The 13962-nt window shown below is 42.5% G+C and overlaps 1 protein-coding gene across 19 annotated transcripts in view; it reads right to left on the bottom strand.

Moving 5' to 3' along the window:
* plxna1b (plexin A1b) overlaps nt 1-13962 on the bottom strand; it is a 284396-nt gene that overhangs the window by 248804 nt on the left and 21630 nt on the right. The gene's annotated exons all lie outside the window — the stretch shown is intronic.

Genomic DNA, 13962 nt, shown 5'->3' with positions numbered 1-13962 from the left:
CAATCCAGCCAATCCCAGCTGTCATCGGGCGGAAGGCGGGGTACACCCTGAACAGTTCGCCAGACTATCGCAGGGCCGACACATATAGACGAACAACCATATACACTCACAGTCACACCTAAGGGCAATTTAGAGTCACCAATTAACCTGAGCTGCATGTCTTTGGACTGTGGGAGGAAGCCAGAGACCCCGGAGAGAACCCACGCAGACACGGGGAGAACATGCAAACTCCACACAGAAGGGCCCCCGCCCGGACCGAACCCCGTTCCAACCGGGATTCGAACCTCTTGCTGTGAGGCAACAGTGCTAACCACAAAGCCACCGTGCCGCCCCCAATACAAGTCAGTTCATCAAAATTACAATTAACACTATTCTCTCTTGTATTAAGTGATGTCTACTTAAGTTGATGTTCTGGGCTATTTCATTACTAGAAAGAGCTAAAAACATTCAAAGCTGACAATGGTGAATTATCCAAAAGTTTGTTGCAAAAAGAAACTTGGATTTTTCATTGCTTAGAGCATTAAAAACATGAAACCATTCAATCTTAAAACTTGTAATACTTGTCTAAATCACACCAAAATTATTCCACCAGAGTTATGTAGGGAAATCTGTGTTTTTGTTGTTTTAGGTGAACTGACCTTTGAGGCTTTTGTGCTTACATTATAAGAGACACAATGTACCATGACAGCCACTATGACAAATACACACACACACACGCATACACGCACGCATGCACGCACGCACGCACACGCACACACACACACACACACACACACACACACACACACACACACATACAAAGTCTCCCAGAGCTGTCAGCACAGTTGCTATGGAAACAAAGTGTGTCCAGTTTATATACAATTAAAGCCGCAAAATTTTTGTGACCTTGGCTTGCTGGCCAAACTCATCAGCCTTAACACTTCAGCCCCTGCTGCACCATCGTCTGTAGTTAGTCAGTCGCTCAATAACACATAAAAGGGTTGTGTTGCATTATCGAATCAGGATATACCAACAATTTTAGGGCAGCAGTGTCTCTAAAAGATGGTTATACACCACATCCTCCTTTCCGTCTTTCACTTTTTACAAACACAACATTAGTTTTACACATATTCACACACTCAAACCCAAACCTTGCTTGGTTAATTCGCCTGAATAATTTTCAGAGCACAAACATAAGTTTCCTTTACAGTCCCTCTCACATCACATGACCATACTGGATACATCAGGTCTGTTATTTCCTCTCACTATGGGTGCCAATATTGCTGTAGGAAACAGCAACTTGGAAAACAGCTACATAACAGAAGAAGAGTGCTCTGATTTTCCACCCAGACGGTCTAAATGTTGTGTTGTGAAACTGATCCCGGCGTTGAATGACTGTTTATCCCCCCGGCTGCATTGCTGACATGTTAAGCGTCACATTGATAACTTCAAAGGCAGACACAATATTTTACATGAAATGGCTGAATTTTGCTCATGACTCACTGGCACTGAGATAGACAGAGGCCAGAGATGTTTTTGTAACATTAGAGCATTTGGTTCTTTTTATCCAGTAATGTTACTTTTATGTTTGCAGTTGATTTGTGGCAAAAGATTCACAGAAATATCACTAGATCAAAGACTCAGCCTCTGAAAGCTAGAAAGGTGGTTCTGAGAGGTTTAAATCGTGTACAGCTGCTAATGCTGCAATCCAGTGCAAGTCATAAGTCTATTGTTGTGTCGGAATTCCCAACTTCCGATCTAAATACATCCCAGTGCATTTGCTTGAAAAACGCCCACAGCAAACTGATGTCAAGTCTCTGAGCTTCTTACAGAGGACCTACATTAATAACCACACTGCAATTACCGAAAAGAAACTGCATATTAACTGTTTTGCTCATCTTGGCTCAACTATATAATGTACAAAAGCTCAAAACTGTGTAAACAGATGCTGATCATAATAATGTGAACCACCAAAGCCAGAAGCATAAATTTGTTGTTTGGATTTGTTTTGTGGGACAGAGACAAAGATACGCACACTCACAAAGACTTCTATAAAGCACAAATCAGCTGACAACTGAGCTGCAAGCTACAATATTGTTACAGCACGTTTCATAACACACACACACTACTTAAAACACAAGGAGGTGATGTCAAGTGTGTCAATGAAGTCAAGCATGGTGGATCTTGCCTGGATTTAAGACTTTGAATTCTGACTTGAATGACCATTCCACTGCACTTTTCTATGTCAAAGGTAGTTAATTTTTTTCAAGTTCTCAATTATCACATTTCCGATTAGATTTATCACTTATTATCACATTTCCGATTAGATGTCAGTTTCGGTTGATTTTACGTCTTAACTCATTAACGGGTTCATTTTTGAGAAAATAAGGACATGAAATACAAAACAGCCTTTCCTTATAGTTTGGTGCTCCATAGTGCTACCCTTTTAAAGGTGGTGAAATTTTAATGTTATGTGATTTAAATGTTCTGACTTTTTTGTTGTTGTTGTTGTTGTTGTTGGCTTTGCTTTCAGACAGCTGGCCAGCGACATTAACATGTAGAAACATGTCCACTGGCCAGCCGCCATTCTCCACGGGTTCCTTAGCCGCTTTGCAGTGCGCACCATCCTAGCTGGATGGGAGCTAATGTAAGCTAGCTAGCGGAAATGCACATTCAGTGATCAGCTATTGATTCTCACCTGGTGGCAGAATGCTTTGCTGCAGAACATTTTACCCACCCTCCAGTGTCCCTCCAGGTCGCCACAAAAAGTAGGCATCTTCATTTTGACCACAAAACCCCTTTAGCATTGTTAATTATGGTAGCACTATTATGTGTGCTGACACTGGTAATGGTGGTAACAGAGATAACAGCGTTAAAAAAACATCAGTGTCAAAGGGGTTTTACAGCTCAAAAATAAGCGGCTTACTCACAGGGGCGAGATGGGGGGAGATCGGAGGGTGGGCATCATCTTTTCACAGCAACACTGTTGGGACAGAATGGTGTTTTTAACAGTAATGCTGCACCAATAGCTCGCAGCTCCTATCAGACCAAGGTGGTGCACAGTGCAGTAAACTGAAGAGTATCAAAATTATTATTTTGTGCAACCTGTCAAAAATGTTCTCCGTGGTTAACCAATTAACGATTAATTGATGACAATTAACAACCAAAACATCCAAACATTCCACTAATAACAAAACACTCTGACAAATAAGACAGTTTCTTGTGTAGTTAGCAGTTAGAAACCGCAAATACACTCGTTTAAAGTGGTCCTTCAAATGCAAGACTTTTCCAAATATGATACAGACAAAATTGCCACAAGATTTACAAAGTGCATATAAAAAGGCCATGCACTCCCTGTTACTCCAGCAATCTAACTGATGGAGTGAACTCTCAATGGCATCAGCATGAGGTGTAACAGTATGGAGTGCGTGAATGATGGTGTGTGTGGGGTTGCTGGGATAAAATTAGCGAGACAAACAGCGGCCATACATCTGGGTCATCAGCAGTGTGTGTCAAGGTTAAAGGCGCTGCCAATGGCGAGGCTGCCCTCACAGGTACTCTGCCTGGAAACAAAGTGTCTGTGCATGTTTGTGTGCGTCTGGTGCTGAGGTGGTTAGACAGATTCCTGAGCCGCCTGTCGGTGTGAGAAGCATGAAGTCACGGCGCATCAATCAGCAACCTGCCGTCTCAGGTGCCAGAACTTCTATTGTACCTGGAGCGCTGGAATCTGCTGAGAGGGCACTTCATAGCTGGTTAAACACTATCTCTGAACCCTCGCAAAAAAAACCTTCACTTTACAGATCAAAAACTAGCCAGCTTCCATGAACTAGACTTAGCCCAAAGACCCCTGCTGCTCCTGTTCATTTGTTTCTCCTAATAACAGTGGAAATAGTTCAGAGAGAGAGGTGAATCATTTCACTCTGCATGTGTCCTTTGAGATAATAAATGGTCATACAACAAATCTCTCATCTTCAGACGATGGAGAGAGAGCGAGACGAGAAATAACAAGCCCTCTGAAGTGTAAAGCGTGCAGTTGCACATGTCTAATTTCAGGGTCAGAGGACAGATTGCACGAAATATTTTTGTTCACACTTATTTCTTTGTCACGCGCATACAAACTGGATCTACACAATAGTGCATGCAGCTAAAACATTTTGGATTGGCGTGTGCCCCCCTGCCTTTGTATATGTGTAAATCTACAACCCTGCATCTAGAGGAATGATTTTGCCTTTGATGACCTTTTCCTTTTGATCTGTGTACTGCAATATTTTTTTCCTGTACAACAAAAAGCCACACACATGATTGATAATGCATGCATGCTCCGCTGGCTGCTGGCATACTGCTTTGATCTCCGTCAAAAACTGAATGAGAGGAGCTGATAAAATGTAGGGCAACCCTCGTTCTGCTGGGTTAAAGGGAACTGGAATAAGTGGTGAGACCTAACTGCTATATTGCAAACACACAAATACACACACACACACACACACACACACACACACACACACACACACACACACAGACATAGTGCTGGAAATCAAAGTTACTCAAATCCAACTGATATTATGCTCTCAATCATTTTCCTAAGGGCTGTGTTGGCCTCTCTCTCAGCCGAAAGGGAATTGCACCAACAACCTTGGGTTCCCGTCTCTGCTGGAGGACTAAAAGAAAGAAGGAGATCAGACAGAGGATTGCTGAATGCAGACATCTCCTCTTGTACACGCTGTATATAGACTGGATCTAAAGTTCTGTGACAGCTTTGGCCTTTCCATAAGGGGCTTCAAGACACACACACCAACAAACACAGCATCTCTCATGCACTCTCTTTGTCTCTCTATTTCTCTCTCTCCCTCTGTCTAACAGCGCTGCTAGAACATGCATGTATTATTCATTTAGCAACTAGCAGAATGTGGGGCCTTGTCAAGAACTGAACCCACCACAGCGGCGAGCGGAGGGAAGCAGAGAGCAGCGGAGGGGGATGGGAAGGTGGAGGAGAGCAGAGAGACAGAGAGAAGGAAAGATGGAGATTTGGTGATCTGTAGGTCTCGGTACAATAAACAACAGCAATGCACTGGCACAGGATGTCTCCTGTTGGAGAGAATATACCCACTCCCCAAAGAGCAACATATTCCTCTTCTTCTTTCATTAGCAAGTTGAACCAACAACCTCTCCCTGCTCCTCACCAGAGCCATCTCCGCAGATGAAAATTGCTATTAAAGTTGAGTGTAGCCTCTTGTCTCACTGCCGTGTCACAGCAGCTAAATCTAGGTGGAATATTTAAACTCTCAGCCAGCTCAAATTGGCTTCTCTGTCTCCCCTGGCCAATCTTAAACAGCAATCTGACTAGCATTTTCTCCACTCACAGGCTGTCACTCAGGAGACATCTGCGGTAAAAGGAGTCGTAACACTCGGTCAGAATGAGCCATAACTCTGAAGATGGGCTTGCAGGCTCCTTGTAGAAGGCAGGGGGCGGATGGAGATGGGATAAAGGAAGAGGAAAGAGAGGGATGGGGAAAGATGAAGGGGGAAAAGGTTGTAAAGGGTCAGATAGAGGAGGGTGCAAAGGGAGAATGATAAAGAAGATGTAAGGGAGGAAAAACCAACTATATACAGGAATTGAGGTGATGAAAAATTGAGCCAGAGGGAAATGGAAAATTATGGATGGACTATACATACACTGGTTAAGCTGAAAGGCCCAGAGGATGCCAACATGTGTTTGTGTGCAGTGAGAACATGTGCAAAGGGTGCAGTGGATAGAGGGCAGATAAAGGCCATGTTGTTGGTGGCACGTGGTAGAAGGTAGTTGCATTATGTAGCAGACATTTTGCTAAATTTACAGTTGATGAAAACTGATTATTTTGCTGACTGCTGTTGAGATATTGCACACGGTTCATTTTACCTGATAACATTTGCCTGGGTTTTGTGTCCTGTTTTTCTGCTGCATTGAAATAAGCAAATTTTGCATACTTGGTTGTGTTAGAAAATGACTTGAAATCAATATTAATGTTGCTTTGTGTCTCCTGGATATGTAAATAAGAAAACCATTCACTGACAAGTTTGCCATATCAATATAAAAGGATATGTTATGTACAATACTGTTTTTTTCCTCTTCCCTCAGTTGGCCCAAAAACTATGCTAATGCTACTGTAATTATACATTTGGTAAACGTACTTTTAACAATATAGCAGAGTTAAGGGGTCAGAACCATTTCTGATTTTGAGTGGAAGTATCAACAAAGACATTATGGCAGACAGCAACGCATGCTGCTAGATTTCTGTCCATCCGAGCCTGTTTGTGCACACTGCACAAAGACTGCATCTATTTTTGTTCAACTAATCTGAATGGCCTCGTACTGATTTTAAAGACACTTCTGTAAATAGTGGCTTTAAAGCGACAGTAGGCTAGGTAACCTAAAAAAAGCTTTTTGTCATATTTGCTAAAACTGTCACCATATCCTGACTTGAGATAGATAATCTGTTAGAGAAAACATGATCCTCTGGCTCCTCCTGGTTTTCATAATGCCATTTTCCTGAACAAAAACAACCAATCAGAGCCAGGAGGAGTTTCTAAATCCTCTTCTCCACTGCACAAAAACCTGCTAACATCAAACTTTTTAATGTAATGGGAAAGTGTATTATTGGTATTCACACTGGGTCAGTTGATTCTGCATTATTTATTGAGTCCAACTCTGATCAGCATTGATAGAAACACGTCACAAGGTGAATGCACTAATTTAAAAAAAAGAAAAGAAAAAAAACACACAGAAAGGCATACTTGTCTTCTGCAGAGCCGTGTACACAGCGCTGTTTTACTGGCAATGGGAAAAGTCTTCCACTATTTTTAGTGAGTTTTCCCATATTTAAAAAAACCAAGTGCACATGCTAATTTTGGTGGAAGAGGGGTATAAAGCAGTGTCATTGCTGTGACAAATGACAGGATAAACGACAGTTTTAGCATATATAAAAAAAAAATACTTGGTTGTGTTAGAAAAATATATTAAAAAAAGTTGTTTTTATAGAAGTAACCAACTGAACCTTTAAGGTTGTAGTATCTGATATAGATTTTCTGATTAAGTGCAGACAGTGACATAAAGACAAAAACAAATGGGAAAGAAGAAAGAAAAAGCAGCAGCGCTTAAACCAGGAGTCGTCACTTGTGATCAGCGTGGCTCCTGACAGACGACATGTGAACAAACAAGGGCCAGCACTGCTGTGAGTAAAAACAGGGCCCAGGGGAGGGGCCGACCCCAAACCATGTGGCCCACCCTGACCCGCCGCCACTGAGAGCGAGGGCACGTCAGCTCAATCACATTATGCTAGATAAATGCCTAGCCTGCGCCAAAATATGTGGGGCTTCTTTGTAACAGGAGGCTGCCACATGGCCCTAATTTACAAAAACACCAACTTGTGACTCTGAAGATAACACTGTGTGTATGGCGGTGCATGAATGTGTGTGTGTGGCACCAACACATGGTTATTATGCCCCCGAGCAAGGCAGAAGACAGCTGCACAGTTGTGAAGACAGTAGAGAATAGAAAGGGCCTACTGGACGTGATTTCTCTGTAGCGCAGCCTCATAAAATGGTGCCTAGTGGCCTGAGAAATCCTTGAACTATTCCATCAACAGACACATTGTGTGACACAACAAATTCATAACTTTTAATGCGTCCTCCCTCCTTTTATTCAGGGGTAATCCTAAAAAGCATCAGCTAGTCTAAGCCATGACATTTATCACTGTACAGCGCGTTGAAGCAGTGTGGTTTAAAGTACTGCGTTAGGTCTGAAGGGCCGAGCAGATGTGTTTGTTGTGAGACAGAGCGCAGGTGAGCTGAGCTGAGGAGCATTACAAACCCTCCAAAGCCTGTTCAATCAACTTCTCCCTTCAGAACAAACTGGTTTGCTTTCAACTGTTAATCTTGCCCTCAGAGTAAGTGAGAGTTGTTGGTGTGTTGGCAGGTGTCATTACCCAGCAGCCCATGGGGGCGAGGGGATTCACAAACAGGAAGTGATGATATTACACTTCTTCCCCCCAGGCTGCGGATTCCTGTTGGGTCTTTGGGGACGCTGTTATTATCATTACAAAAGCGCTCGCTTGTTTGTTAGCTCCACCAGCTGCAGCTTTTACTTCAAATGGAGAAGATTAAAACAGGAAACATTTTTCACAACCCTTCTACAGAATCCACAAGAATTTTATGTGATTATTCTATTTTTTTGAGTAGATTTTGGGGAAGATTAATATTTTGGACAAAGTGAGGAGAAGCGAGATGTAATTTCCCTTGAGGTGGAGCTCCAGGCTGAAAGAAGGAGTGCTCCTGCTTGATTACATCAGCTAGAGGGAGCCGTGTCCGGGGAAGCGAAGAACGGGGGAGCCCCTTTCACTGGCTCCAAGGGAAGAGATCCATATTCTGGGAATAAGTTAATCCCTTAATGACTTCCGAAAATGGCAGAGTCGGATCAGCTTTCTTAGCTCGGATAAGAAAGAGAAGGTAAGAGAGAAGGAAGGAGAGGGTGAAGGAGAGGGACAGAGGGGTTTGAGAGAGAGAGGAGGGAGAGCTGGATAACTCCCCTCTACCCCGGGGCAGTGTAATTATATCTGAGGATGAGATAAATGTCCTTTTAAACACACTCCCTTGCATACACACACACACACACACACACGCACACACTCACACACACACACACACACACACACACACACACACACACACACACACACACACACACACACACACACACACACACACATGCACACACAGGATCCCAGGTAACGTATAGATGTTCCAGACCTTGGGCATTTCTCCACCAGTCTCCAACAGAGTGAGTGATTTCTCTAAACTGCACCCTTGGGCCAGCATACGACCATAAGCCAGCCTGTCAGAAACGCGGGACACACATTTGGTTAACTTCCCAGCGCAGAAACACACACACATACACAAGCAATCTGGGGAACGTGGGCCAGCAACGGTGTGAGAGGGAAATGGGTGATAAAATCCTCATTTTCCTTCATTGCCGGGTCGTTTGTCTTCGTCGTGCAGGCGGCTCGCCAGTCATGGAAATGCTGGCCGGCAACAGAGAGCTGAGTCACGTCAGGCGTTCATCGATCATTCTACTGTTTACTGTTACTCTCACTCGCTCTTTCGTTCTTTCTTTCACTTCTTCTGTCCGGCTCTACCTCACCTCACCTCTATCTCTTGCGCACAAAAACGCCGCGGGTATGACCCCACTCAACCTTTCTTTACTTCTCTCCTCTGCACTCTGTCATAATATTTTGTAAATGGATAAAAAGATTCATAAGGTGGAAGGGGATACTGGTGGATGTTCCTTCAAATAAGTTCAAGACAAACAATGTAAAGTAAGCGCTCTGTCAGCTGAGGAAACAATTTTTTTTTCTCAGTATAAAGGCGGAACTTGGCAGTATTTGTCAATGTACAGTGTCAGAACATCAGAAATATACAATAGCAGAGTCATTTCAGCAGAGAAGCCGGCCTTGCTAACATTGAAAAGATCTGTAGCTTGCAAAGCTGCAGTCTTGTCTCATTTTGAAAGAAAAACAAAATATACAATTGACCATATGATAAACCACTTTCCCCGAAAAGTGACTGCCCAACCATGACTCAGCACAAGAGGCTCGCCAAGTTATATATGAATTTATCCAAAGTCATGTGCAAGGGGTGTACAAAGGGTTTCAAGCTTTTAGTCTCTTAAAAAACTCAAAAATTGCAAAATTGTAAGAAATTGATAAAACAATGGGCCTCATGCGGCGACATTCTCTTACAAGTCAACTCTAGATGCACCAAATATTCTTAATCATCTAAATCTGCTCTTACTCAGGTGTGCTGAATGATGAATCCCACGTGATTACAAGTAACCCATAAGTAAGTAAATATGAGGTTTTCAAGTGTGGCAGTACTGGTGCTGAAAGTAAAAGAGGAAACCCGACAATGGCAAAACATTTAAGATGCTGTAAATGTCTCGTCAGCAGCAGTGGTGCAGGATGTATTCAAATAATTTAAAGTTTCAGTGAGTGGGATTTCAAGGCGTTTATATTGGCAGAAAATGGAATATAATATAAAAAGTATGCTTTCTTTAGTGTTCAATCACTAAAAAATAAGAATTGTTGTGTTTTCGTTACCAAAGAAGTTGTTTATATCTACACAGGGAGCAGGTCCTCGCTTACATAGATTACCAAGTTGCAAAATGTTCCTACAGTAACCCAGAATGGACAAACCAAACACTGGCTCCAAATAGGGCCACTTGTATTTTTGCATCTGACACCATAATTAGCAGCCCCTCCGCAAAGAGAGCGATAGAAAAACAGCACTCATTAGCAGGTGCTAAGTTAGCAGCTATCGGGGATATTAGCTCTGCCTTTTGATGGAGAGACCATGGGAAATGGCTTGACTCAGTTAATAAACCAGATAATATCCGTTGGGTAAAATGATCATTCATGTCACTGTGTGTGACAGATGCAGCACCAGTATCACAAAAATTAAAATAGCATTCCTCCTCTGCAAAAAAAAAAAAAAAAAAATCCAAATGCCTAAATTGAAAACCAAATACCTACCCAATTAATAAAAAAACCAAATATTTGGGTCCAGCCCTACAAATTTCATTAGAATTCGATTTTGATATATTTTTCCCACATTAACAGAGAGTCTAATGGCTTAAAAGTGGAAGCACGGCAGCAAGTTAAATATGCAATTTCTTCACCTGCAGAAAAACGCAGGCGGTTGCCATGAAAAACAAACAATTTATAAAATTCCTCAGTATGAGGAGGTTGTGATTGATGAGAACTGTGACTGGTCTTTCACCACAGCAATCCATTACCACATGGCATGTTTCAAACTCAGCGCTGGTGAAATCAGGTAATGTAGACTAAAAAGGCAGACTGATAGGGTGGAGAGAAGATCTGTCAACAACTCTGGTCTCATGCTGCTGTCTCAATGAGCTGCACAGGTGATGCAGAGAAAGAGAGCTAGAGGTTGGCTGCAGCAGTAACATGTAAAATCCTCTTTTTCTGTGTGGCTCCCACACGCACACACACACACACACACACACACACACACACACACACACACACACACACACACACACACACACACACACACACAGAACCTGATACACCTACACTGTGAAACTATCACTGGAATTCAGCAAATCAGAAGTTCATGTGTGCAGGTGAGTGAATTTCAGCTGCCACTGTGTGTGAGTGAGTGAGAGTGTGAGAGTGTGTGTGTGTGTGTGTGTGTGTGTGTGTGTGTGTGTGTGTGTGTGTGCACGCGCGTGTGTGTGTGTGTCAGGCAGAAGACTGAAGACTGTTCAGCTTGTACAGGATGACTCAGCAGCATTCAGCCCCCACGGGAACACAGACTGCCTGTTAGCGCTCAGCTAATAAGACGCCTGCTTGAGCCGATGCGTCACCATCCCACCTGAACACTGCAGAGAGAGAGAGAGAGAGAGAGAGAGAGAGAGAGGTGGAAGGAGGAGGAGGAGGGGAAGGAAGAAGGAAGAGATGCAGATGTAGATATTATAGAGAGGGAAGTGTCTTGAAGATGACTGCACCTGTCTCCAAGCACAAGCTGCTGCTTTCGTTCTCTCTCTCTGTGGTGTATATTGCACAAAGAAAAACACAAATATTTTATGTGACTTTACACAAGTAGGGATGCATAGACATACAGGTAAAGACATGCATCACCAGACAGAACAGTGTTATTGGTCGTTTCTGCAAAACCTTGAATGATGTTTACATGATGTTTGAAAAAGTCTAATTACTGTATACACGTAAACACGTTACACCAACTAAAATTATACTGAGTCAAATTTCTCAAAGGACTAACACTCCCAGATAATGTCGTTGAGGGTCTATTTAGACTTTCATTTTTACACTGCCACAGGGCCTGAACTGGCCTAGGTGTTGTGCGCATGCGCCATATTCCCCGCACCAGGCCTTGACCTGGATGTCAAACAGCATAAATTTGTAGAAGAAAGACAGGAAAAACATGATAAGATAGGGGAAAACAGGACAAAGGTAAAAGTAAAGCATAGAGCAGACAGAGTGGTGAGCACAAAGAGTGCAAAATGTGCACTGCTGAAAAGTTATCCATGTTTTCACTGTTCGACATGTTTGCTGCTTGCTACCTTGTTTGGTATGGCACGTAACAGGTCAACCGGAAGAAGGTCCAATAGCAGCTAGCTGAAAGGGAGCTTACCTGCTGGAATCGGTCATACTTCCATCAATAAATCAATTCTCCCCCAGAACTTATATACTGAGACAAGGACAGTATACCAATTAAATGGCCTAATTGAGCTTTAAATGCAAGTCGACTTAACTGTCCATGTAAACGTACTGACTGTATCCAAAATACAAATTGCACGCCACTACCAGATAAAAATGGGTCTTAGTCTTGCTACATACAGGGAACAGTACTTCCTGTATTGTCACGAAACGCTGGCTTTGCACTGAATTCATACCTGGCTGAATCGTTCGATCATAACATAATGCCTGAAAACACTGAGCTGACAAAGAAGATGAGTGGTGACAATCACACAGATTATAAACAAACCCCAAACCATATTAATCAAATCATTTATTTGGAGTCAGTCAGCTTTCTTCAGTAAGCTGATTTCTCAAATGTCGTTTTAACAAGAAACCTGGCTTCTGTAATCTGGTAGGGGTTTAGAGAAACCTGATTTACTCAGATACATTTCTCCTGGAGAACATAGATTTCTTTGCCACGTACACTGGTAAACTGGTAAACTGGTAAACTGGCTGTTGAATCAGGTTTTTTAAACTAAGCATGTGCACAACAAAGACTGCAGACAGGGACGGTAACAGTGGAGTAAGATGAAAAGAGAGATAATTACACAGAGTGATGTGTTCTTGCCCCTGAATATTTGTGTGTTTCTGAAATTCAGACTTTCACATAGAAAATCTGCATTTGCACAGAACTATACTAAGTTCCACTGAGTTGTTGAACCAGGAAGACAGTTTGCAAAATCCATGAATGTATAAAGGGCGCTGGATACAGAGTTGAAGGCAGGACCCAGCTTATTCCCATGAAAGTTGCTCGGTGACGCATGAAGCCAAAAAAGCTTGATTTCTGCATTAAATTAGCCTGATCCTCCACACCGTGTGGCACATAAAGCAAGTGCACCAGAGTCTTGTAGTGGCCAGGCAGCTAACTCCTGGTTTAGCGGTCTGCTAACTTGAATGGTGATAATGGTGATATTGGTGATTTAATCTCGCAGCTCCTCTAGACTTTCAAAATGTTACCAGGCCAAATGGATCAAATCCCAAAAGGTAAATGAGTCATTTTGCAGGGGTTTTGATGCTTAAAAAAATGCATCCACTTATTAACAAACAATGGCAATGTAAGTCTATGGGAAAATGTCTTTTTTGGGCCACATGGCATCACTTTAAGACCCAGATGTTCAATTCCATGTTCGGCCACTATGTAAAGTTGGCTTCAAAGCCTAGCACTGTTCCTGGGGGCTTGGCAAAATCTAATTCATGTTAACAATGTATAAATAGAAATATAACTATTTTCTTTTTAAACAAATGTTGTGCTAACCATGGGAAATATTCAGTATTCGTAATAAAAGTGAGTTAAATGTTACTAAACCTGGTGGGAATAAAGGCCAGAGCTATGAACGGACCCAGGTATTAAAGAAAAAGCCAATTTTCCTTCTTCTTGTGCATACTTGCTCACAGTACATATTCAAGTCACTCCTGGTTCCTTCCAACACACCCACACACTTACATGCACACACTGAAAGGCCAACTGACTGACACACACACACACACACACACACACACACACACAGAACTGTTTTCTTGTGCCCGCTGGCGATGTCTGGCACTACTGTGGACACTGTGTCCAGAAGAACTGAAATAAGTTTTTTTTTTTTTTCTTAACCATGTTTTCAGTTCAACTTTGTGTGCATGTGAATGTGTGTGAAAAAACACACAATAATGTGCAGGGTCGTTT

The sequence above is a fragment of the Plectropomus leopardus genome, chromosome 2 (genome assembly GCF_026936395.1).
Source record: "Plectropomus leopardus strain MGB_pleo_1.0 chromosome 2, ASM2693639v1, whole genome shotgun sequence".
Classification (NCBI taxonomy): Eukaryota; Metazoa; Chordata; class Actinopteri; order Perciformes; family Serranidae; genus Plectropomus; species Plectropomus leopardus.
Note: the sequence above shows the minus strand (reverse complement) of the source record. Positions and strands in the feature narration are given on the sequence as shown.